The sequence below is a fragment of the Rhinoraja longicauda genome, chromosome 30 (genome assembly GCF_053455715.1).
Source record: "Rhinoraja longicauda isolate Sanriku21f chromosome 30, sRhiLon1.1, whole genome shotgun sequence".
Classification (NCBI taxonomy): domain Eukaryota; kingdom Metazoa; phylum Chordata; class Chondrichthyes; order Rajiformes; family Arhynchobatidae; genus Rhinoraja; species Rhinoraja longicauda.
Window position 1 is genome coordinate 9,638,017 of NC_135982.1, and position 23,375 is coordinate 9,661,391.

The following is a 23,375-nucleotide window of genomic DNA, read 5'->3' on the forward strand; positions in this document are numbered from 1 at the left end:
GGGTAGCACAGACTCGACGGGTGGAAGGGCCTGTATCTCTTTAAAGGAAACTAAAGTACATTTTTTAAAGTGGGAGCGATAATGGCTGGAGAAATCAAAACCAGGATGAGGAGTTGTGTCTGGGCCACTCTTGAAGCAGTGGCCCATTGAGAGGTTTAATTAAATGCCTCTGAATTGTCCATTCCCAGCATAACCATGTCCTCAGCGGGTGTAAATTAAATTTATTTGCAGGACGGGTCAGAACCGAACCTCCTGCAAACTAGCACGTCAGCAGCATTAGGTTTGAAAGGACAATTAACAAATCCTCTCTTCAACAAACCCCCCACCCCCACCATTTTTTAAAGTTCTCATCCAACAGACTAAGTGATTCTTTACATTCTGTGAGAGTAAAGGGTGCATGCTCCCTATTAAGGGGTTGCACATTAGCAGCAATTATGCACTAAACACATGAGTACCACAGTGGCTGGGCGGTGCCTGGCGCCACAAATGACTGAGCACTCTTTCTCTCTCTGGCTATTCCTCCCTCTTTCCTCCTCACCCCCCTCTCTCTCTCTCACCCTCTCTTCTGCCGTCTCCCTCTTAGTAACCCTAACCATAACCCTCCCACTTCGCCACACTCTTTCCTCCTCTCAATCCCCCTCTCTCTCCCTTCCTCCCTCCCCATTCTCTGTCTCCCTCCCTCACTCCCCACCATTCTCCCTCGTTCTTTCTCTCTTCCTCATTCTCCCCCTCTCTTCCCCCTCTCTACCTCTCCCCCTCCCTCCATTTGTTTTTTGTTTCTAATCTCTCTCTCTCTCTCTCTCTCTCTCTCTCTCTCTCTCTCTCTCTCTCTCTCTCTCTCTCTCTCTCTCTCTCTCTCTCTCTCTCTCTCTCTCTCCCCTCTCTCTCTCTCTCTCTCTCTCTCTCTCTCTCTCTCTCTCTCTCTCTCTCTCTCTCTCTCTCTCTCTCTCCTCTCTCATTTCTCTCTTCTCTCTCTCTCTCTCTCTCTCTTTCTCTCTGTCTCTCTCTCTCTCTCTCTCTCTTTCTTTTCCATGCTCGTGAGTGTGTGCTGTTGATGATGCTGACAGTAACTAGACATGTGGGCGTTTATAATGGGGGCAGCATGGACTGAATCAGCTCAGACGTGTCACGGTGATGAAGTGGTCCTCTTACTTTATCAATCACCAGACCATTGACGTCCAGATGACGTGATGGTTTCCAGCTCCTCCTGCGTGCAATACCCTTGTTTCAACTGCACACTCCACGCTCTTCACTCAAAGCAGAATTTCCAATTGACTGTGTTTATTCTGCTGTAAATGTTTCCAGGTTAAATTTTAACCTGAGAGTGCACCTCTATCTGGTTGTGATACAAACTTTTTTTAACTGAGCTGCCAAAATATTCCTTAGTTTATTTTAGTTTAGTTTACTTTAGTTTAGAGATAGAGCACAGAAACAGGCCCATCGAGTCTGTGCCGACCAGCGATCACCCCGTACACTAACACTAACCTACACACACGGGACAATTTACAATCTTTACCAAAGCCAATGAACCTACACTTTACATCTGTACATCTTTGGAGATGTGGGAGGAAACCGGAGCACCCGGAGAAAACTCACAAGGTCACGGGGAGAGCGTACAAACTCCATCCAGTACACTAAGGAAACGTAAACCGAGAAAACGTAAATCCCAGAGTCCCTGCTGGACAGGCAGCATCTGTGGAGAGCGATACACAGATAATATTTCAGGCCAACAGCCTATCCATCAGCAGCTGAGATGTCAACTTTGTTTCTCTGAGAGTTTCCAGCACCTCTAGTTTGGACTTCAACTTTCTGGCATCTGCAATATTTTGCTTTTCAATTAAACTTTAACTGGGACAATAAAATGAAACATTACCGTGAATTAGTTGAATTCACTTTAGTTTAGAGATACGGCATACCAACAGGCCCTTCGGCCCACCGAGTCTGCACTGACCAGTGATGAACACTATCCTACATACACAAGGGACAATGTGCGACTATACCAAGCCGATTAATCTACACACCTGCACGTCTTTGGATTAATAAAGTAAATAATTAATTAAATAAAGAAAGAAAGCGGGGAAAACCGGTCATTGGTTACTGAGCAGATCAGCAGCTTTGGTGGGTGTTCCAATGTGCAAGTCCTCCACCATCAACATCAGCAGGATCATACCTGAATCATCGCCTGTCCGTTCCCACCAAAGATGCTGACTGATCTGCCGAGTTCCTCCAGCACGTTGTGTTTTGCTCGCCATTGCGGCACGGTGGCGCAGCGGTAGAGTTGGTGCTTCACAGCGCGCGCAGCGCCGGTAGACCCGGGTTCGATCCCGACTCCGGGCTGCTGTCTGCACGGAGTTTGTACGTTCTCCCCCTGAGATCTTCGGTTTCCTCCCACAATTCCAAAGATGTACAGGCATGTAGGTAAATTGGCTTGGTAAAGGTAAAGAAAATTGTCCCTAGTGTGTGTAGGTTAGCGTTAATGAATGAATGGGTCGACTGGGCTTGTATTCGCTGGAATTTAGAATGATGAGAGGGGTTCTCATAGAAACATTGGACAGGGTAGATGCAGGAAAAATTATCCCAATGTTGAGGGAGTCCAGAACCAGGGGTCACAGTTTAAGAATAAGGGGTAGGCCATTTACGACTGAGATGAGGAAAAACGTTTTCACCCAGAGAGTTGTGAATCTGTGGAATTCTCTACCCAGAAGGCAGTGGAGGCCAATTCACTGGATGCTTTCAAGAGAGAGTTAGATTTAGCTCTTAGGGATAAGGGAATCAAGGGATATGGTAAAAAAAGCCAGAACGGGGTACTGATTTTGGATGATCAGCCATGATCATGTTGAATGGAGGTGCTGTCTCCAAGGGCCAAATGGCACCTATTTTCTATGTTGATATGCGGGTATCGCTGGTCGGCGTGGGCCTGGTTGGCCGAAGGGCCTGTTTCTGTGCTGTATCTCTAAAATAAAAACTAAAATCAAGGGATCTATAGAAAGCGTTGCCCCAAAAAGGCAGCTAGTATCACAAGCCACCCTTGCCACATTCTCATCCTCCTTCCACTATTGGTATGAAAGTACTGGAGCCTGAAAACTGTGACACCCAGGTTCAAGAACAGCTTCCTCCCTCCATCCATTACAGTCCTGGACTCTGCGCAACCCTAACCAAGGTCTACCTCGGCAACCATAATCTTACTGACTATGGGCTTTGTTTTGGTTGCACTACATGCAGTACTTCAGTTTTGCACTAGAAAGGCCTGGTTATAGACAATAGACAATAGACAATAGGTGCAGGAGTGGGCCATTCAGCCCTTTGAGCCAGCACCACCATTCAATGTGATCATGGCTGATCATTCTCAATCAGTACCCCGTTCCTGCCTTCTCCCCATACCCCCTGACTCCGCTATCCTTAAGAGCTCTATCTAGCTCTCTCTTGAATGCATTCAGAGAATTGGCCTTACTGCCTTCTGAGGCAGAGAATTGCACAGGTTACCTTGTATTATTGATTATTAATTGATTGTATTCATTATTATTATAATTGTATTTATGTGTTATTGAGTTAATGGGCCTATAAAGCAGCAGTGAGCAGTTATTTGTTCCAATGCTGGTACGTGTGACAATAAATGCTCGTGACCCTTGATCCCACTTGATTATATCACCGTCCACCATTTTAAATATTCGCTCCAATCACCACAGGTCTGAAGAAGGGTCTCGACCCGAAACGTCACCCATTCCTTCTCTCCAGAGATGGTGCCTGTCCCGCTGAGTTACTCCAGCTTTTTTGTGTCTATCACCGTAGATGCTTAGTGGCTGAATTTAGAAGAATGAGGGGGACCCTTATTGAAACTTGCCGAATAGTGAAAGTCCTGAATAGAGCGGATGTGGAGAGGATGTTTCCACTAGTGGGAGGGTCTAGGACCAGAGGGCACAGCCTCAGAAGAAAAGGTCATACCTATAAAAAGATGAGAATGTCTTTAGTCAGAGGCTGGATGAATCTGTGGAATTCATTGCCACACCCATCTGTGCAGACCAAGTCATTGAGTAGTTTTAAGGTGGAGATTGACGGATTCTTGATTAGTAAAGGTGTCAGGGGTTATGGGGAGAAGGCAGGAGAATGGGGTTGAGAGGGGAAGGTAGATCAGCTGTGATCGAATGGCCTAATTCTGCCCCTACGACTAATGATCTCATGAATTGATGAACTATTGTGTGTACCATCCACAACTTGCTCTGAGGTCACCTGCCCAACGTTACTTCATCGACACCTCCCAAAATCACACCATCCACTATTTAGAAGGGGAAGGGCAACAAAATGGGGGTTCTGCACCCAAAAGATGTTCTTCTCCAAGTCATACTCTTGGAAAGACACCACTCTCCTCCGTCATAATTCAAGATTCAAGATTCAAGATAGCTTTATTGTCATCCAAATTGGATGAAATTCAGTCACCCACAGTCCAACAACAAAAGCATCAAAATAGGCATTAAAATTACACAACCCCCAAAACACACAAAAGAAACGTCCATCAAGAAAACATCCATCACAGTGAGTCTCCTCCTCCAGTCCTCTCTCTCCTCACTGTGATGGAAGGCCACAATGTCTTTCCCTTCTCCTGCTGTCCTCTCCCACGGTCAGGTTGTTGTGGTTGCAGGCCACGCCGGACGGTCCGCAGCGGGCCGAGCCTAAGGCGAGTCGCAGCCGCTCCCGCAGCCTCCGAAGACGGCCGGCTCCGCCGATGATAAGTCCGATCCGGGGCGGGCGAACACGCTGCCGCTGTTGCTGTTGCTGCACGTCGGGGCGGTCGTGGCTCCCGACATTGAAGCCCCCGCCCAGCAGAGAAATATCCCGCGGCATATCTTAGGCCGCGCCGGACGGTGAAATGTCCGCGACCCAAGCCCCGCGATCTGGGGCGGGCGAACACGCTGCCGCTGTCGGAGCTCCTGATGTCGGCATCCACGCGGCCCGAGCCTAAGGCGAGTCGCAGCTGCTCCCGCAGCCTCCGAAGACGGCCGGCTCCGCTGATGGTAAGTCCGGTCCGCGGGCTCTGTGAACCGGAGCCCTGGAGGCCGCCAGCTCCAGGAGTTGGGCCGATGGTAGGCCGCAGCAGGAACGGAGACAACACCCAGAAAACAAAGGTCGGGTCTCCGTTCGGAAGGGACACATATTTACAATTTTAGTTCCCCCCCTCCCCCCCACATACACACATAGTACACAAACACAAAAACACCACATCACAACTACAATTAAGACAGAAAAACAACAAAAACACAAAGACAAATGGACCGCAGGTAAGCCGCAGCTGCCATGGCAGCGCCGCCAAGAGTCACACTCAATGAGTGTGCACGCCCTGCCCACCATGTCCACGGGTTGTAGCCGGCCTCAGACTCCAGGGTCAGGAGAGCACAGTGATCAATTGGAGAGAGGCAACAGAAAGGGCAGCACGGTGGCGCAGCGGTAGAGCTGCTGCTTTACAACACCAGAGACCCAGGTTCGATCCTGACTATGGGTGCTGTCTGAACTGAGTTTTGTACCTTCTCTCTATGACTGCGTGGGTTTTCTCCGGGTGCTCCAGTTTCCTCCCACACTCCAAAGACGTGCAGATTTGTGGCTAAATTGGCTTCGGCAAAAATTGTAAATTGTTCCTAGTGTTTGATCGCTGGTCGACGCGGGCACAGTGAGTTGAAGGGTCTGTTCCCACTCTGTGTCTCTAAAGTCTAAAGTCTAAAGTAAAGTCTAAATTGGTTCAAGTCAATTTTATTTGTATAGCACATTTAAAAACAACCCACGTTGACCAAAGTGCTGTACATCTGATTAGGTTCCAATGGGAAAGAAAAAAAAAAAAAAAGAGAAAAAAACAGTTCACAGCGCCTCCTCAATGAGCCTCAAATGCTAGGGAGTAGAATAAGTTTTGAGCCTGGACTTAAAGGAGTCGATGGAGGGGGCAGTTCTGATGGGGAGAGGGATGCTGTTCCACAGTCTATTCTGTTCCACAAAGGTTGACACCTTTGAGAAAGAATGTTGGGTGCCTTTAGCAGAGGGAATAGTGCCAATTACAAAGGATGTTTCTTTTGGTGACAAGATTACACCACCTACTGCGTGTAAACCTCAAACCACCAAACTAGTCCCACAACCAACCATTATCAGACCAATTAACACAGCCTCATTTAATAGATTAGAAGATTGCAAGAACTGCAGATTGTGGCAGATTAACTAATCCTCGTCTTTGCAGATCAGAGCAAACCTGCTGAACATGAAGTGTGTGGGAAGGAACTGCAGATACTGGTAGACACAAAATGCTGGAGTAACTCAGTAGGTTACTCTGCATCTCTGGAGAAAAGGAATAGGTGACGTTTTTGATCGGAACCCTTCTTCGGACGAAAGAACATGAAGGCTGCTTGAAAAACGAAGAAATTAAGATTAGTTTTTTTTTGATACAGCACGGGAGCAGGCCCTTCGGCCCACTGAGTCTGCACTGACCAGCAATCCCTGCACACTAGGGACAATTTCACATTTATACCAAGCCAATTAACTTACAAACCGGTACGTCTTTGGAGTGTGGGAGGAAACCGAAGATCTCGGAGAAAACCCACGCAGGTCACGGGGAGAACGTACAAACTCCGTACAGACGGCACCCGTAGATGCTAAAGAATAAAGTAATCCATCACAGTCAATGCTTGCCATTTCAAAACTCCTTATTTTACCCTTCATTACAAATAAAAAGGGAACTCAGCTGGTGAGGCTGAAGAAGGGTCCTAAAATGTTGTCTCTTAATTTCCCTCCACAGATGCTGCCTGGCCCATTGAGTTTCTCCAACTCAAGAATTTTAAGGTGAGAGGGGAAAGATTTAATAGGCACCCGAGGGGCAACCTTTTCACAGTGGGTGGTGGGTATATGGAACGAGCTGCCGGTGGTGGTAGTTGAGGCAGGCATAACAACAACATTTAAAAAGACATTTGGACAGGTTCGTGGAGCGGTTTAGAGGGATATGGGCCAAATGTGGGCAAATGGGATTAGTTTAGATGGGACCTCTTGGTTGGCACGGATGTGTTGGGCCCAGAGGGCCTATTCCCATGCTGTATGCCTCTATGACTATTTATTCACAAAATGCTGGAGTAACTCAGCAGGTCAGGCAGCATCTCGGGAGAGAAGGAATGGGTGACTGGAGGAGGTCAGACTTGGAATGGGAGGGGGAGTTGAAGTGCTCGGCCACCGGGAGACCAGTTTGGCCGAGCGCAGGTTAGTTTAGTTTATTGTCACGTGTACTGAGGTAAGGTGAAAGGGTTTTTGTTGCATGCTAGCCAGGATTTGTATATCCCAGCAAGTTATGCTTGCTGATGACAGATGAAAGTATCGTTGAAGCATTGAATCACTGAATAAATGGTAAAGCCTTCTCTCAGTATTAGAGGGGTCCCGACCCGAAACGTCATCTGTCCATGTCCTCCAGAGAAGCTGCCAGACCCGCTGATTTACTCCAGCACTTTGTATTTTGGCTAGGAAGTCTAAAAAGTCTGAAAAATGGCCCTGAGCCGAAACATCACCGATCTCCTACCTGGAGTTACTCAGCGGGTCAGGCAGCAGCTCTGGAGAAAAGGAAGAGGTGACGTTTCGGGTCAAGACCCTTCTTCAGACCCAAAGGTCTTGTGGTCTAATGGATGCGGGAGGAAGCCAGAGATCCTGGAGGTAACCCACACAGTCACAGGGAGAACACGCAAACTCCACACAGGCAGCACCGGAGGTCAGGGTCGCTGATGCTGTGAGGTTATAGCTCTACCAGCTGCCCAACTGTGCCCACCCCAAATCCAGAAAGAAAGGTTTCCTTTGAGAAAAATGGGCTTGGACTTTAGCTGAGAGCTTGCAGGATGTTGCCAGCACAATCCTTCAGATTGCCTCTGATTTATTTGGTGTGGAGTGTATGCTGTTTAAACCGGAGAAACTCTGGCCTGTACTAAGTCCCTCTGCAAATCATTAAACTGCTTTGCCACCACCCCCACCCCAGTCCTGGCAAGGACTGAGCAACTAACAAACACAACACTGTACTCCTCATCCTCTACAGAGGCCAGAGATACTGATTCAAACCCTGTTCCAACACGTTGGGACATGAAAGCTGGTTGGCACGAACGATTTAGTTCCACTTGGAGGCACGTATTTACCAACGAGATGTGTGGGCGGGGTGTGACAGGGACTGGGTGGGATGAAGGTCGGCTGACTCTTCCATGCCTGAGTAATGGTGAGTCGCCAGGTGAGAGTGGGTCGCCAGGTGAGAGTGGGTCACCAGGTGAGAGTGGGTCGCCAGGTGAGAGTGTGTCACCAGGTGAGAGTGTGTCGCCAGGTGAGAGTGGGTCACCAGGTGAGAGTGGGTCACCAGGTGAGAGTGTGTCACCAGGTGAGAGTGGGTCTCCAGGTGAGAGTGGGTCGCCAGGTGAGAGTGGGTCACCAGGTGAGAGTGGGTCACCAGGTGAGAGTGTGTCACCAGGTGAGAGTGTGTCGCCAGGTGAGAGTGGGTCACCAGGTGAGAGTGGGTCACCAGGTGAAAGTGGGTCACCAGGTGAGAGTGTGTCGCCAGGTGAGTCACACCTCAGCCACAGAGTCAGTTTAATAGGAATCTGAGGGGTAACTTTTCCACACAAAGCGTGGTGGGTGTATGGGACAAGCTGCCAGAGGAGGTAGTAGAGGCTGGGACTATCCTAACATTTAAGAAACAGTCAGGCAGGTACATGGGTAGGAAAGGGTTGGAGGGATATGGATCAAACGCGGGCAGGTGGGACTAGTGTTGTGGCATCTTCACGCCCACCTGCCAGCGGTGACAGGCTGTATGCAAAACCGACATGGACATGAAGGTGCCACAGTGTAGCTGGGACATGTTGGCCGTTGTGGGCAAGTTGGGCCGAAGGGCCTGTTTCCATGCTGAATCACTCTATGACTATGACTCTATAACTCATCTCCTGGGGGGCGGGAGTAGTGGAGAGAGAACATGAGTCATTGAGATCACCCACATCAGCAGATTGCAGGGGAATGTTCCTGAGGCTTTCCCTGATTGTATTGGGCTTTCTACTGACGTTCCACCTCTGTCCGAGCCATGGCTTTAGTGAGACACTCCCTGTCTGGATAATGGATGTGGAGGGGATGTTTCGACTCGTGGGAGAGTCGAGGACCAGAGGTCATAGCCTCAGAATTAAGGGTCGTTCCATTAGGAGACTCCCTGTGTTGTCTAGCAGCGTCGCATGTAATGGGCCTGATGCATCGGTGTATATCTTCCTCCTAGATACTTCTGCATGCCCATTTCACCACTGCCTTCAAGGTGGTTACCGTGGTTACCAGTTGAAGGTGGTGTCTTCTGAACAGAATGATAACACAAGGGCTTGCTTCCTAAACTGAAGGGCAGGAGACCTCGTCGAAGAGTCCTGGCACTATGGTGCTGCTGGTAGCAGCTGCTGCTTTAAGGCGCCAGAGACCTGGGTTCAATTCCGACCTCAGGGGCTGTCTTTGTGGAGCTGGCACGTTCTACCTGTGAGCTAGTGGGATCCTTCTGGCTGGTCTGGTTTCCCCCCACATCCTCAAAACACGGAGGTTTGTAGGCCCCTATAAATTGCCTCTAGTGTGTCGGGAGTAGATGCGAAAGTGGGATAGCACGGAACTGGTGTGAATGGGTGATCAATGGTCAGCATGAATTCAGTGGGCCAAAGGGCCTGCTTTCATGCGGCATCTTTCAATCAATCAACTAATAGTTATCGTTCAACCAACATTGTTAACAGAATTTAAAGGAGATAGACCAAGTGGACGCGTTGGGCCCAAACCTGCATTGGTGCAGCACCCTCTCCCCCTCCCCTCCCCTCCCCTCTCACCCCCCTCCTCCCTCCCTCCCCCTCTCCCTTCCCCTCCCCCTTCCCCTCCCCCTTCCCCTCCCCTCCCCCTTCCCCTCCCCCTTCCCCCACTCCATCCCCCTCAACCCCCCTTATCCTCCCTCCTCCCCCCCTCCTCCACCCCCTCCCTCCCTCCCTCCCCCCCTCCCTCCCTAGGAGATAGATTTAAACTTTAAAATGTGAATAACTTTAAAAATATAACACCGATTTCAATGAAACTTCTTCCATTAGCACCAAAGAGGCAAGGGTGAGTAAGGTGGGCCTAAAATTGTCGCGCTATCGTGTACCATTTTGGCTGTAGTTCAGGAACAAACAAACAAACAAACAAACAAGAGTTTTAGTGTATAGATGTGCGGGTTTCTTTACCCATGGAGTGGTGGGTGCCTGGAACGCACTGTTAATACCGGTGATAGAGGCAGATACAATTGTGGATAGACACACAAAGTTGGAGTTACTCAGCGGGTAAAGGCAGCATCTCTGGAGAAAAGGAATAGGTGACGTTTCGGGTCGAGACTGAAGAAGGGGCAATTCTAAAGGGGCCTACAAACCTTTGGTTTAAACCAGCGTCTGCAGTTCCTTCCTACACATTACTGTTTAGAGATATAGCATGGAAGCAGGCCCTTCGGCCCGCCACCGTGTCCAGGCCGACCAGCGATCACTGGTTCACACAAGTTCCATCGAGCCCATGCCGACCATCCTTCATTCGTTCGTGCTAGTTCTATGTCATTCCACGTTCTCATCCACTCCCTACGCACTGGGGGCAATTTACAGAGGCCAATTAACCAACAAACCGGTACGTCTTTGGGATGTGGGGGGAAACCGGAGCACCCGGAGGAAACCCACGTGGTCACAGCGAGAACGTGCAAATTCCACACACAGGCAGCACCCGAGGTCAGATCGAACCCGGGTCTCTGGCGGGCTGAGGCAGCAGCCCTACCAGGCCACACTGAGGCCCCGACTCTCAGTTTGAAGAAGGATCTCGACCCGAAACGTCACCTATTCCATTTCTCCAGAGATGCTGCCTGACCCGCTGAGTTACTCCAGCGTTCTGTGTCTGTCTTTTTTTTCCAATGATCTGTTTGAGGGATAAATATTGGCGGGAGTTCCTAGAGGATTCAACTGCTCTGTAAAATAGTGCAATGGGTTTTTTACATCCAGGGAGGGGAAGGAGCTTCATTTTAACTGATCTAAAGGACAGGGCAGTGCACAAAGAAATGCAGCTCCACAACTACTGAGTAGGCTCCGACCAAAAAGCACCGACGTTTATATATGAATAATACCCAAACCAATTTTGCTATATTCTACCCATATTCGGTTTAGACTTTAGAGAAGCAGCGTGGAAACAGGCCCTTCGGCCCACTGAGTCCAGGCCGACCAGCGATCACCCCGTACGCTAGCACTATCTTCAAGTCAAGTCAAGTTTATTTGTCACATACACATACATACAAGATGTGCAGTGAAATGAAAGGTCGCCCACAGTCCAGCAATAAGAGCAATAAAAATAAGCAATTTCACACGCAATCACAAACCAACACAAAACACACAAAGAAAGAAACAGAAACATCCATCACAGTGAGTCTCCTCCAGTCACCTCATCACTGTGATGGAAGGCCAGAATGTCCTTTCTCTTCCTTATACCCGAGAGACAATTAAAAAATCTCCGAAACCAATTAACCTTAAACCCCGCACGTCGTTGGAGTGTGGCAGGGAACCAGAGCACCCGGAGAAACCCACGCGGTCTCAGGGAGAAGGTACAAACTCCGTACAGGCAGCACCTGTGGTCAGGATTGAACCCGGCTCTCTGGCACTGTAAGGCAGCAACTCAACCTCCGCGCCACTAAGTCAGTTTAGTTCAGTAATGGTCGCGTGAGCTGAGGTACAGTGAAATGCTTGTTCTGCATGTTACCATAAATATTAATGAGTACAATAGATCATCTTCTGGAACAGCACCCAGAGAATCGCCACGTTCCGGCACCATCTTGCAACTTCTGAGTTTCTGAAAAGTCCGATCTTGGCCCTGAGTCAATGTGCACTTTCTTACATAATCACTTAAAGGCCCAATTTCCTGGCGGCACTGGGTGGGTGATGTAGGGGAGGGTCTAGCCCGTCGGCTCCTTCCACCGCCGCTCCGCGCGCCTGCCGCATGCTGCGCTCCAACCGCCTGCTCACTTGGCGGCAGCAAAGGCGGCACGGCGGTAGAATCGCTGCCTCACAGCGCCAGGGACCCAGGTTCCATCCTGTCTGAGGGGTGCTGTCTGACGGAGTTTGTACGACCTCACTGTGACCTGTGTGGGTTTCCTCCGGGTGCCCCGGTTTCCTGCAAAATTCCAAAGATGTACAGGTTTGTAAGTTATTTAGCTTTGGCAAATTGTAAAATTGTCCCAAGTCGGTTACTGTAGGGGTGGTCGTTGCGGAATGGGTTGGCACGTGTCTGTTTCTGCATTGTAACCTCTGAAGTCTAAAGTCAAAAGACTAAAAATCTAAAGTTTTCGGTACATATGACAATGGAACACACCTGACTCTTGACTCTTCCCCTCCAGTGTAAGACTTAAGCCGTGAACATTTTCTGAGCACGGGGCAAGCAGTGACCTGCTAAGACACAGATAAAGCCACAAGGACGAGCACAAATATCTGAGGTAATTATTGGGACACTTGTGGAGCTGTCAGTCCATTCCAGGGGGAATTAAATGCATGAGAAATTTTGCAATTACGCTTCTTTGAACGGTCGCAACGGTTCAATTGAGACTGGTTATTATTTTGAAAATTGCAGTTAACTCTATCGCCGACCATTTTAAACCTCTCCCCGCCTCAGATTTGACCCTACAGCCACTAAGATAAAGCTGGTGAACAGTAAGACGCCAGTAATTGAAAATAATGACTAGAAGCAAAGAGCACTCGATTGAGATGGATAACCTGTTACTGTGAACATGGGCTGGGTCCGTTAAAAGAGAAAGATTGGACAGGAGCCTGGGAATTCCCTCTGGTTGGAGCTGAGATATACGTAATGTCTGAGGAAGAGTCCCGACCTGAAACATGGCCTCTCCATTTCCCCCACAGATGCTGCCATTACCTGTTGAGTTACTCCAAGGCTTTTTGTTTTGTTCAAGATGCCAGAATCTGCAGCTCCTTGTGTCTCTATATTTAATGTCTGCCTGGTCTAACGGAACCCAACTTAACCAATGTCTCGTAGGAAAAAAAACTGCAGATGCTGGTTTAAATCGAACGTAGACACAAAATGCTAGTTTAATAATAATAATAATAATAATACATTTTATTTATATAGTGCTTTTCATATACTCAAAGACGCTTTACAGAGATTTTGAGAACATAGGGAAATTAATAAATAGATAAATAAGTAAATAAATAAATGAACAGTAGGTGGGGTGACCTTCAGTGGTTGAAGGCAGTGCTGAACAGGTGAGACTTCAGCGATGTTTTGAATGTGGTGAGTGTGGGGGAGTCTCTAACGGTTTGGGGTAGTGAGTTCCATAGGGTGGGAGCAGCGATGGAGAAAGCCCTGTCCCCCCAGGATCTGAGTTTAGTCCGGATGTGGGGGGGGATAGGAGATTGGCAGCGGCAGAGCGGAGGGTGCAGGTGGGAGTGTGCCTGTGGAGGAGGTCGGTCAGGTAGGATGGGGCCAGGTTATGGAGGGCTTTGTAGGTCATGAGGAGGATTTTGTACTGGATTCTCTGGGGGATGGGGAGCCAGTGGAGTTTATAAAGGACGGAGTTTATAAAGTTTAGTTTCGAGGTACAGTGCGGAAACAGGCCCTTCGGCCCACCGGGTCCGTGCCGACCAGCGATCAATGCACATTAAAGCTGTCCTACACACGCCAGGGAGAATTTACAATTTTACTGAAGCCAATGAGCCTACAAACCTGTATTGTCTTTGGAGCGTGGGAGGAAACCGGAGCACCCGGAGAAAACCCACGTGGTCACAGGGACAACCCGGGTCTCTGGCTCTGTAAGGCTGCAACTGTACTGCTGCGCCATTGTGCCACTGCATAGAACAGTACAGCACAGGGACAGGCTCATCGGCTCATAAAGATTGTGCCGAACATGGTGCCAAGAGGGGGAATGTTTAGACAATAGACAATAGACAATAGACAATAGGTGCATGAGGAGGCCATTCGGCCCTTCGAGCCAGCACCGCCATTCAATGTGATCATGGCTGATCATTCTCAATCAGTACCCCGTTCCTGCCTTCTCCCCATACCCCCTGACTCCGCTATCATTAAGAGCTCTATCTAGCTCTCTCTTGAATGTATTCAGAGAATTGGCCTCCACTGCCTTCTGAGGCAGAGAATTCCACAGATTCACAACTCTCTGACTGAAAAAGTTTTTCCTCATCTCAGTTCTAAATGGCCTACCCCTTATTCTTAAACTGTGGCCTCTGGTTCTGGACTCCCCCAACATTGGGAACATGTTTCCTGCCTCTAATAATCTTATATGTTTCGATAAGATCCCCTCTCATCCTTCTAAATTCCAGTGTATACAAGCCTAGTCGCTCCAGTCTTTCAACATATGAAAGTCCCGCCATTCCGGGAATTAACCTAGTAAACCTACGCTGCACGCCCTCAATAGCAAGAATATCCTTCCTCAAATTTTAGACCAAAACTGTATACAGTACTCCAGGTGCGGTCTCACTAGGGCCCTGTACAACTGCAGAAGGACCTCTTTGCTCCTTTATAGGAAATACGTGCGGCTATGTATCCATCATCAACAAAATGGACGAACTAAAACTACAGATATCAGCAAACAAACTCGTGGAGGACTGTTGCATTCTCTTAGTAACAGAGACATGGCTTCATCCACTTATCCCAGACGGAGCCATTGAGCTAGCCGGGCGTACAGCGTTTCGTTGGGACAGAAACATCGACTCCGGTAAGAGCAAGGGGGGGGGGGGGGGTTATGCATTTACGTGCACAACAGCTGGTGCACTAACATCCAAATCATAGATAGCCACTGTTCTCCTGATCTGGAGTCCCTAACAGTTAAATGCAGGCCTTTTTACCTTCCTCGCGAATTTACAGGGGTTATAGTAACAGCAGTCTACATCCCACCGAATGCTAACGCTAGCACAGCTTTAGGCTACCTGCTCGGTGCAATAAACTCACAACAGAGCACATATCCAGAAGCAGCCCACATCATAGCCGGGGACTTCAACCATGCAGACCTAAAGTCAGTTCTCCCGAAACTTGAACAACACATAAGATGTGCTACCAGGGGGAAAAACACACTAGACAAGGTTTACTCAAATATTAAGAAGGGTTTCAGGTCAGCACCACTACCACACCTGGGGCAGTCAGATCACCTGTCCATATTCCTAACTCCAGCATACACCCCACTCAGGAGGAAAGCTCCAGTCACCATAAAGACTGTTAAGACATGGCCTGAAGGAGCTTCCTCGCAGCTGCAGGATTGCTTCGAAAGGACCAACTGGGATATTTTTGAGGATCATGACTTGGAGGAGTACACATCAACTGTACTTTGCTACATCAAAAACTGTGTTGACAATGTCACCGTCGACAAACGCATCCGGTTGTATCCCAATCAAAAACCCTGGATGACAAAGGATGTCAGGTCTCTCCTCAAGGACCGTAACACCGCCTTCAGGTCTAGTGATAGAGCTCTATACAGTGCTGCTAGAACCAACCTGAAGAGAGGCATCAAGGATGCCAAAGCGTCCTACAAGAGGAAGATTGAGGACCACTTTTCCAACAATGACCCACGGCGGGTATGGCAAGGCATCCAGCACATCACCAACTACAAGACCAGCAACCGCACGACTGCCGACGGCGACGCCTCGCTGGCAGAGGAACTTAACTGTTTCTTTGCTCGTTTCGAGGTGAAAGCTACAGTGGCAGACATAACACCCTCTCCAGCACCTGACAGCAACACCTTCACTGTGCAGGAGTATGATGTTAAGCGCGTGCTCAGAGCAGTGAATCCCAGGAAAGCTGCAGGCCCCGATGGTGTGACGGGCAGAGTGCTGAGGGAATGTGCAGACCAATTATCTGAGGTCTTCACAAAAATCTTCAACCTGTCCCTTTTAAAATCCACCATCCCTCCCTGCCTGAAGTCCGCCACAATCATCCCACTGCCGAAAAAGTCTGTCATCAGCGGTCTTAACGACTACCGTCCGGTAGCACTCACACCAGTCATCACAAAGTGCTTCGAGAGACTGGTCCTGCAGCACATCAAAGCCAGCCTCCCACCCACCTTCGACCCACACCAGTTTGCCTACAGAGCAAATAGGTCTACAGGGGATGCCATCGACACTGCTCTTCACACTGCACTGACCCACCTTGAACACCAGGGGAGCTATGTGAGGATGCTCTTCCTCGACTTCAGCTCTGCCTTTAACACGGTCATCCCGAGCAGACTGGTCACCAAACTTTCCGACCTTGGATTTTCCCAAACCATCTGCCAATGGATCAAGGACTTCCTGACCAACCGCCCCCAGACCGTCAAAATAGGCCCTCACCTCTCCTCCACCATTACACTGAGCACCGGCTCACCACAGGACTGTGTGTTGAGCCCCATCCTTTACTCCCTCTACACTCACGACTGCGCCCCCACCCATCCCACCAACACCATCATCAAGTTCGCGGATGACACGACTGTGGTTGGACTCATCTCAGAAGGAGATGAGACAGCCTATAGGGATGAAATCCAAAGGCTGGCAGCATGGTGTTCAGTGAACAATCTGGTCCTGAACTCCTCCAAAACAAAGGAACTTATAATTGACTTTAGAAAAACCAGTGGAGATTACGACCCACTCTACATCAATGGGGTCTGTGTGGAAAGGGTACCAGCTTTCAGGTTCCTGGGTACGCACATCGCAGAGGATCTTACCTGGTCTACCAACACCATCACCACAGTAAAGAAGGCACAGCAGAGACTCCACTTCCTGAGGATCCTCAGGAAAACCAACCTGCAGGAGAAGCTCATGTTGTCCTTCTATCGCTGCTCCATCGAGAGTGTGCTGGCATACTGTATAACCACATGGTATGCCAGCTGCTCAGAAAAGGACAGGAAGGCCCTTCAGAGGGTCATCACGACGGCCCAGAAGATCATCGGCTGCTCACTGCCCTCCCTGGAGCACCTGTTCAGACTACGCTGCCTCAGTAGAGCAGGCAAAATAATAAAAGATCCATCCCACCCCGGCCACCGTCTGTTTGTTCATCTGCCCTCTGGTCGACGTTTCAGGTCGATCAAATCCCGAACAAACAGACTTAAGAACAGTTTTTACCCCAGGGCCATACTAGAACTGAACACTACCTTTGCACTAGGCAACACCGTTAAAAAATCTTGTACTTAATATAATTGTATTTAATTGTATTTATGTATTTATTTGTTTTTGCATTTATTGCATATATGTTTGTACGCACCGTCAGGATTGGCTATTTTTTAATTTCGTTGTACTCGTTGCAATGACAATAAATGAATATTATTATTATTATTATTATTTATTTTACATGGGGAGTGTTGAGTTCTGCCAATGGTCGGGGTGGAAGCAGTTATGATGGTGACGTTTCAGAGACAGGCACATCGTTATACAGAGAATGGATGGATGTGGACAATGTGCAGGCAGAGGAGATTAGTTTAAGTTGTCATTTATTAAGTTGTGCTTGTCGCAGACATTTAGGGCCGAACGATTTGTTCCTGTGCTATAATGTTCTATGTTCTATACCAACACCATTTAACTTCGTGATGAATGCAAAATGCTGGAGTAACTCAGCAGGTCGGGCAGCATCTCTGCAGAAAAGGAGCAGGTGACGTTTCAGGTCGAGACTCTTCTTCAGACTGTGTTTTTACTTAGTGCTGGCCAACTAGTTCAAACGTCATAGGAGCAGAATTAGGCCATGTGGCTCATCAAGCCTACTCCGCCCTTCAACCATGGCTGATCTACTTTTCCCTCTCAACCCCATTCCCTTGCCTTCTCCCCATAAACTTTGACACCCTTACTAATCAAGAACCTGTCAATCTCCACTTTAAAATTACACAATGATTTGGCCTCCACAGCCTTCTGTGGCAATGAATTCCACAGATTCACCAATCCTCTGACTAAATAAATTTTCCTCATCTCTTTTCTCAGGGTACATCCTTTTATTCTGAGGTTGTGCCCTCTGGTCCTAGACTCTCCCACTAATGGAAGCATCCTCTCTACATTCACTCTATCCAGGCCTTTCACTATTCGGTAAGTTTCAATGAGGACCCCCCTCATCCTAAACTCCAGCAAGTACAGCCCCAAGTCCGTCAAAGGCTCTCTCTACAGTTCTCTATCCATATCAACCCATTACTTCCAATCCCATGTAGTAGAGTCATACAACACGGAAACAGGCCCTTCAGCCCGACTTGCTCATGCCAACCAAATCCACCAACCAAATCCATGCCCTAGTCCCATGCTAGTCCCATTTGCCTGCATTTGGTCCATGGGACGAGCTTTGATGGAGCATTTTGGTCGTCATGGATGAGTTGGGCTAACTCCATGGCCCAATGGTTTGATGGTGGGGGAGATGGAGAAGGCCATTGGAGAAACGAAAGACAAGCTGATTGAAAGTGGAGTGGGGAAGTTGAAACAGTACGGAAAGTGAGTAATGACGGAAACTGGCAGAAGTGCTGGGAAGTGGAACGTTGGCATGCATTTCAGGACAGTTGGAGTAGAGCAGTCATCCACATGTGCTAGAGCCTTGCAGGGGTTTGTTGAGTCACATCTGGTGTAGAGTTACTGTTTCGGTCTTCTTCCTGAAAGGAAGGATATGGGTGTCTCGGAGAGGGTACAGAGAAAGGCCACTGGAACGATTCCTGAGATGGAGAGTTTACTTTAAGCTTTAGAGATGCAGTGTGGAAGCAGGCCCTTCGGCTCACCGAGTCCGCGCCGACCAGCGATCCCCAGGCACTGACACTATCCTACACACTCGGGGCAATTTACAATCTTCACCGAAGCCAATTAAACCAGTACGTCTTTGTAGTGTGGGAGGAAACCGCAGCACCTGGGGGAAACCCACGCAGTCACAGGAAGAACGTGCAAACTCTGTACAGATAGCACCCGTAGTCAGGATCGAACCCGGGTCTCTGGCGCTGCAAGGCAGCAACTCTACCGCTGTGCTACCATGTTGCCCCTACCGCCCAGGCTGAAGAAAGATGAAGCACTTTTGTCCTGTGGTCTCTGGAGCTTAATGAGAGGGAACGTATTGGAACATCATCCATTCGGAGGTGCCGTGTCATTATGGATGCTGAGGTCACATTTCTCCCCAAGAGAAAACTCGAATTTGGAGGCATAGCCTCGGGATAAAGGGTGGCGTACCTTCACACCGAGGTGAAAAAGAGTTTCTTCTCTTCGTGGATCTTCAGAATTCTTCACCCAAAGGATCTTTGATTGGTGAGGCATGGAATACATATGTCTGAATTTTAGACTATAATGTTTTGTTTAGTTTAGTTTTGTGATACAGCATGAAAACAGGCCCTTCAGCCCATCGAGCCCATGCCGACCATCCTTCATTCGTTCGTGCTAGTTCTATGTCATCTCACCTTCACGTCCACTCCCTACACATTAGGGGCAATTTACAGAGGTCAATGAACTTACAAACGCGCACATCTTTGGGGTGTGGGAGGAAACCGGAGCTGCTGGAGGAAGCCCACGTGGTCACAGGCAGAGCTGGCAGTTCGTTTCAGATGCTGCCTGACCTGCTGAGTTCCTCCAGCAATTTGTCCTCTGCTCAAATTTCCAGCATCTGCAGTTTCTTGAGTCTCAAAGGTTTGATTTATATCACGTGCAAACTCCACGCAGGCAGCACCCGAGGTCAGGATCGAACCCGGGTCTCTGGTGCTGTGAGGCAGTGGCGTTACCAGCTGTGCCGCCCTACAGTGAAGTCAGGGATCAGGTGGGACAGGCATCAAGGTAGAGCTGTGGGCCAAAACTGGATCGGCCATGGTCTTATAGAACAGCGGAGTGGGTTCGACGGGACGAATGGCCTTATCCTGTTGATGTTCTTCAAAGCTGCAGGAACACAGGGCCTGGCACAGAAGCAGCACTGCGTTTGACATGCTGAATGAGCTGTTAGCGTACATTAATGTGCCTGTTAATCTTGCCTTTACTCCCAATGAGACATACCTCCAGTAATGAGAAACAGCTGGAGTTGTGTTTCTGGACCACAGCTGGCAGTGCAGATAATGCTAAAGGGCCGGTCTATTCACAGCACACCCGCGCGAGTGAAGCGTTGGAGGACAGGCAGACGCCTGAAGGTGGATGAAATCTCAACTCGTTCCATAAAACCCAACGCTCCCTCGTCCTGCCGCCTGGAAGGAATGTAACGTGCGATCGAGAGCTCGACTGTGCAGGACCACATTTCAATCTGCCTGATGAAGGGTCTCGACCCGAAACGTCACCCATTCCTTCCCTCCAGAGATGCCGCCTGTCCCGCCGGGTTACTCCAGCTTTTCGTGCCCGTCTTCAGCTTAAACCAGCATCTGCAGTTCCTTCTTACACGTTTGGTTTTTCCTCCTTTTCGTGTTCCATTTTCCTAACGTACTTGCAGGAATTCAAATTAAACTTCTTGACACACGAAGCAGGCTGCAGATGCTGGAAACTCGAGCAAGAAACAGAGTGCTGAAGGAATTCAATGGGTCAGGGCAAAGCACACCTCCAGATTCAGGGACAGTTTCTTTCCCGGCCGTTATCAGGTAACTGATGCATCCAATCACCAACTAGAGAGTAGTAGTCCTGACCTCCCACCTACCTAATTTGAGACCTTCGAACTATCTTTGTTTGGGCTTTACTGGACTGCACCTTGCACTAAATATAATACCCTTTATCCTGTACTCTGAGTACAGCTTGTATGTAATCAGGTATAGTCTTTTCGCTGACTGGAAAGCACGCAACAAAAACGCTTTTTAACCGTACCTTTTTACACGTGATTATAAACGTAACGAACTAATATGGAACGAGCTGCCGGAGGAGGTCATTGAAACAGGTACGATAACAGTATTTAAAAGATACTTGGAAAGGGAAGGGTTTTGAGCAATATGGACCAAAACTAGCAAATTGGTTGGATGGGGCATCTGGGTTGGCATGGATGAGTTGGGCTGAAGGGCCTGTTTCCCCACTGTATGACTCTTTAACTCTTTAGGGCGGCACGGTGGCGCAGCGGTAGAGTTGCTGCCTTACAGCGAATGCAGCGCTGGAGACTCAGGTTCGATCCCGACCACGGGCGCCGTCTGTACGGAGTTCGTACGTTCTCCCCGTGACCTGCGTGGGTTTTCTCCGAGATCTTCGGTTTCCTCCCACACTCCAAAGACGTGCAGGTATGTAGGTCAATTGGCTGGGCAAATGTCAAAAATTGTCCCTAGTGGGTGTCGGATGGTGTTAGTGAGTGCGGGGATCGCTGGGCGGCGCGGACCCGGTGGGCCGAAGGGCCTGTTTCTGCGCTGTATCGCTAAATCTAAAATAAAACTCGTACCTGCGTGGGGAATGGACAGGGAATGTTTGGGCTCAGGACCCTTCTTCACACTGATGTACCTTATCGCAGAGGACCATTTCACTGCTCGTCTTCCCTTGCCCAACGTCGTTTTTGTCTCTTTTTCACCCCCAGCCCTTTTTTTTTAACCTGCTCCACCCATTAACCTATCACCACCCGCTCTCACATGGATCCACCTATCACTCACCGGGTGTTGTCCTGTTCCAGTTTTCACCCCCCCCCCCCTACCACCTCAGTCTGAAGAAGAGCGCCATTCCCAAAACATCATCTGCCCATTCCTTCCCTCCACAGGTGCTGCCTGACCCGCTGAGTTCCTCCAGCACTTTGTTTTTCAAATTAAACTTTCGTTCACTTGCCATGTTGCACGATATCGGATGACCTCAAGCGCATCCCGTTTTTTTACGCCACAACAACACCGGCATCTTGGAAGAGGAGCAGCCAGTTTAGTACAAAGCAAGATCCCATAAATCGCACGATGGCGTAGCGGTAGAGCTGCTGCCTTGTAGTGCCAGAGACCAGGGTTCAATCCTGACTACGGCCGCTGTCTGTAAGGAGTTTTTATGTTCTCCCCGTAACTGTTAAGGAATACACAGTAAACCGATGACAATTTATCCTCGTCTTTACTTTTATTTATAATGAATGATCTTTTGCTATCCACTTTGCTGCTGTAACACTGTAAATTTCCCCGGTGGGGGACGAATAAAGGAATATGTTATTATTTTTAAAAGTATCCCCATGGTTGTGTAAGAGCTGGATTGTAGAGCGCCATTGTCGAGGCAGGATTCGGATTGTGCAGATTGTGCAGGGTGAACATAGAACATCGGAAACTACAGCACACGAGCAGGCCCTTCAGCCCTGAATATCTATGCCGAACATGATGTCAAGATAAACTAATCTCTTCTGCCTGCACATGATCCATATCCCTCCTTTCCATGTTCCCATCTGAAAGTCTCTTACATGCCACTATCTTATCTGTTTCCACCAGTGCGTTTCAGGCACCCATCACCTCTGTGTAAAAAAACTTGCCCCACACACCTCCTTTAAACTTAGGCCCTCTCATCTTAAAGCTGCGTAGACTTGTCTCTGATATCTCCACTCTGGGCCAATGGTCCTGACTGCCGACCCTGTATATTCCTCTCATCATTTTATGTACTCCCAGCAGGTCAGAATGACTGATCCGGTCACATCTTCTGTCAGCAGTGATGTTTTCCTAGCTGGTGAGTCAAGAACCTAAGAGTATTGTCTCAAAGTCAACTCTTCACCCTGAGGATGGTGAATCTTTGCAAAGCCCGATCCAAGAGGACTGGGGAAGCTCATTTGCTAAGTACACTCAAAGCACAGATCGTTGCCACAGAAGGCCGTGGAGGCCAAGTCAATGATTGATAGCTAAACTTCCAAGATGGCGCCCAACCCAGGTGACTCTTTGCGTGCTAGCCACAGAACCAGATCTACAGTTGCATATTACAATCGCTCCACGCTCTTAAACCTCTAGTCCAGCAGCAGCATTTCTTGCAATGTAAATGGCTCGATTGCAATCATGTTTGTCTTTCTGCTGACTGGGTAGCACACAAAAAAAAAAGCTTTTCACTGTACCCCGGCACACGTGACAATAAAACTAAACTGAAACTGAGGTTCTGCTCAGCGAGGGTGTCAGAGGTGATGGGGAGAAGGCAGGAGAATGGTGTTGAGAGGGAGAGAGAGAGAGATCAGCCATGATTGAATGGCTGGGTACACTTGACGGGCCGAACGGCCTGATTCTGCCCCGACAACCTATGGAACTTATAATAAGGAAATCAAGGGATTGGGGGTTAGTGCAGGGAAGTGTGGCTGAGGTAAAAGACCATGACTGTATTCGATGAGGAATCAGAGGCTTTGATTTGTTAGCTTCTGAAAGGGAAGGTTTGGACACACACAGCTGACGTTAGCTTTATAATTCACAAAAGATGTTGTAGTGGGGAGCCAGGAAACAATCCAGCGTTCCTTGTCCCCCGAGAGGGGATCTTATCAACTCCAGACACAGTATCACCCAGAGCACAGCAGCTATAACC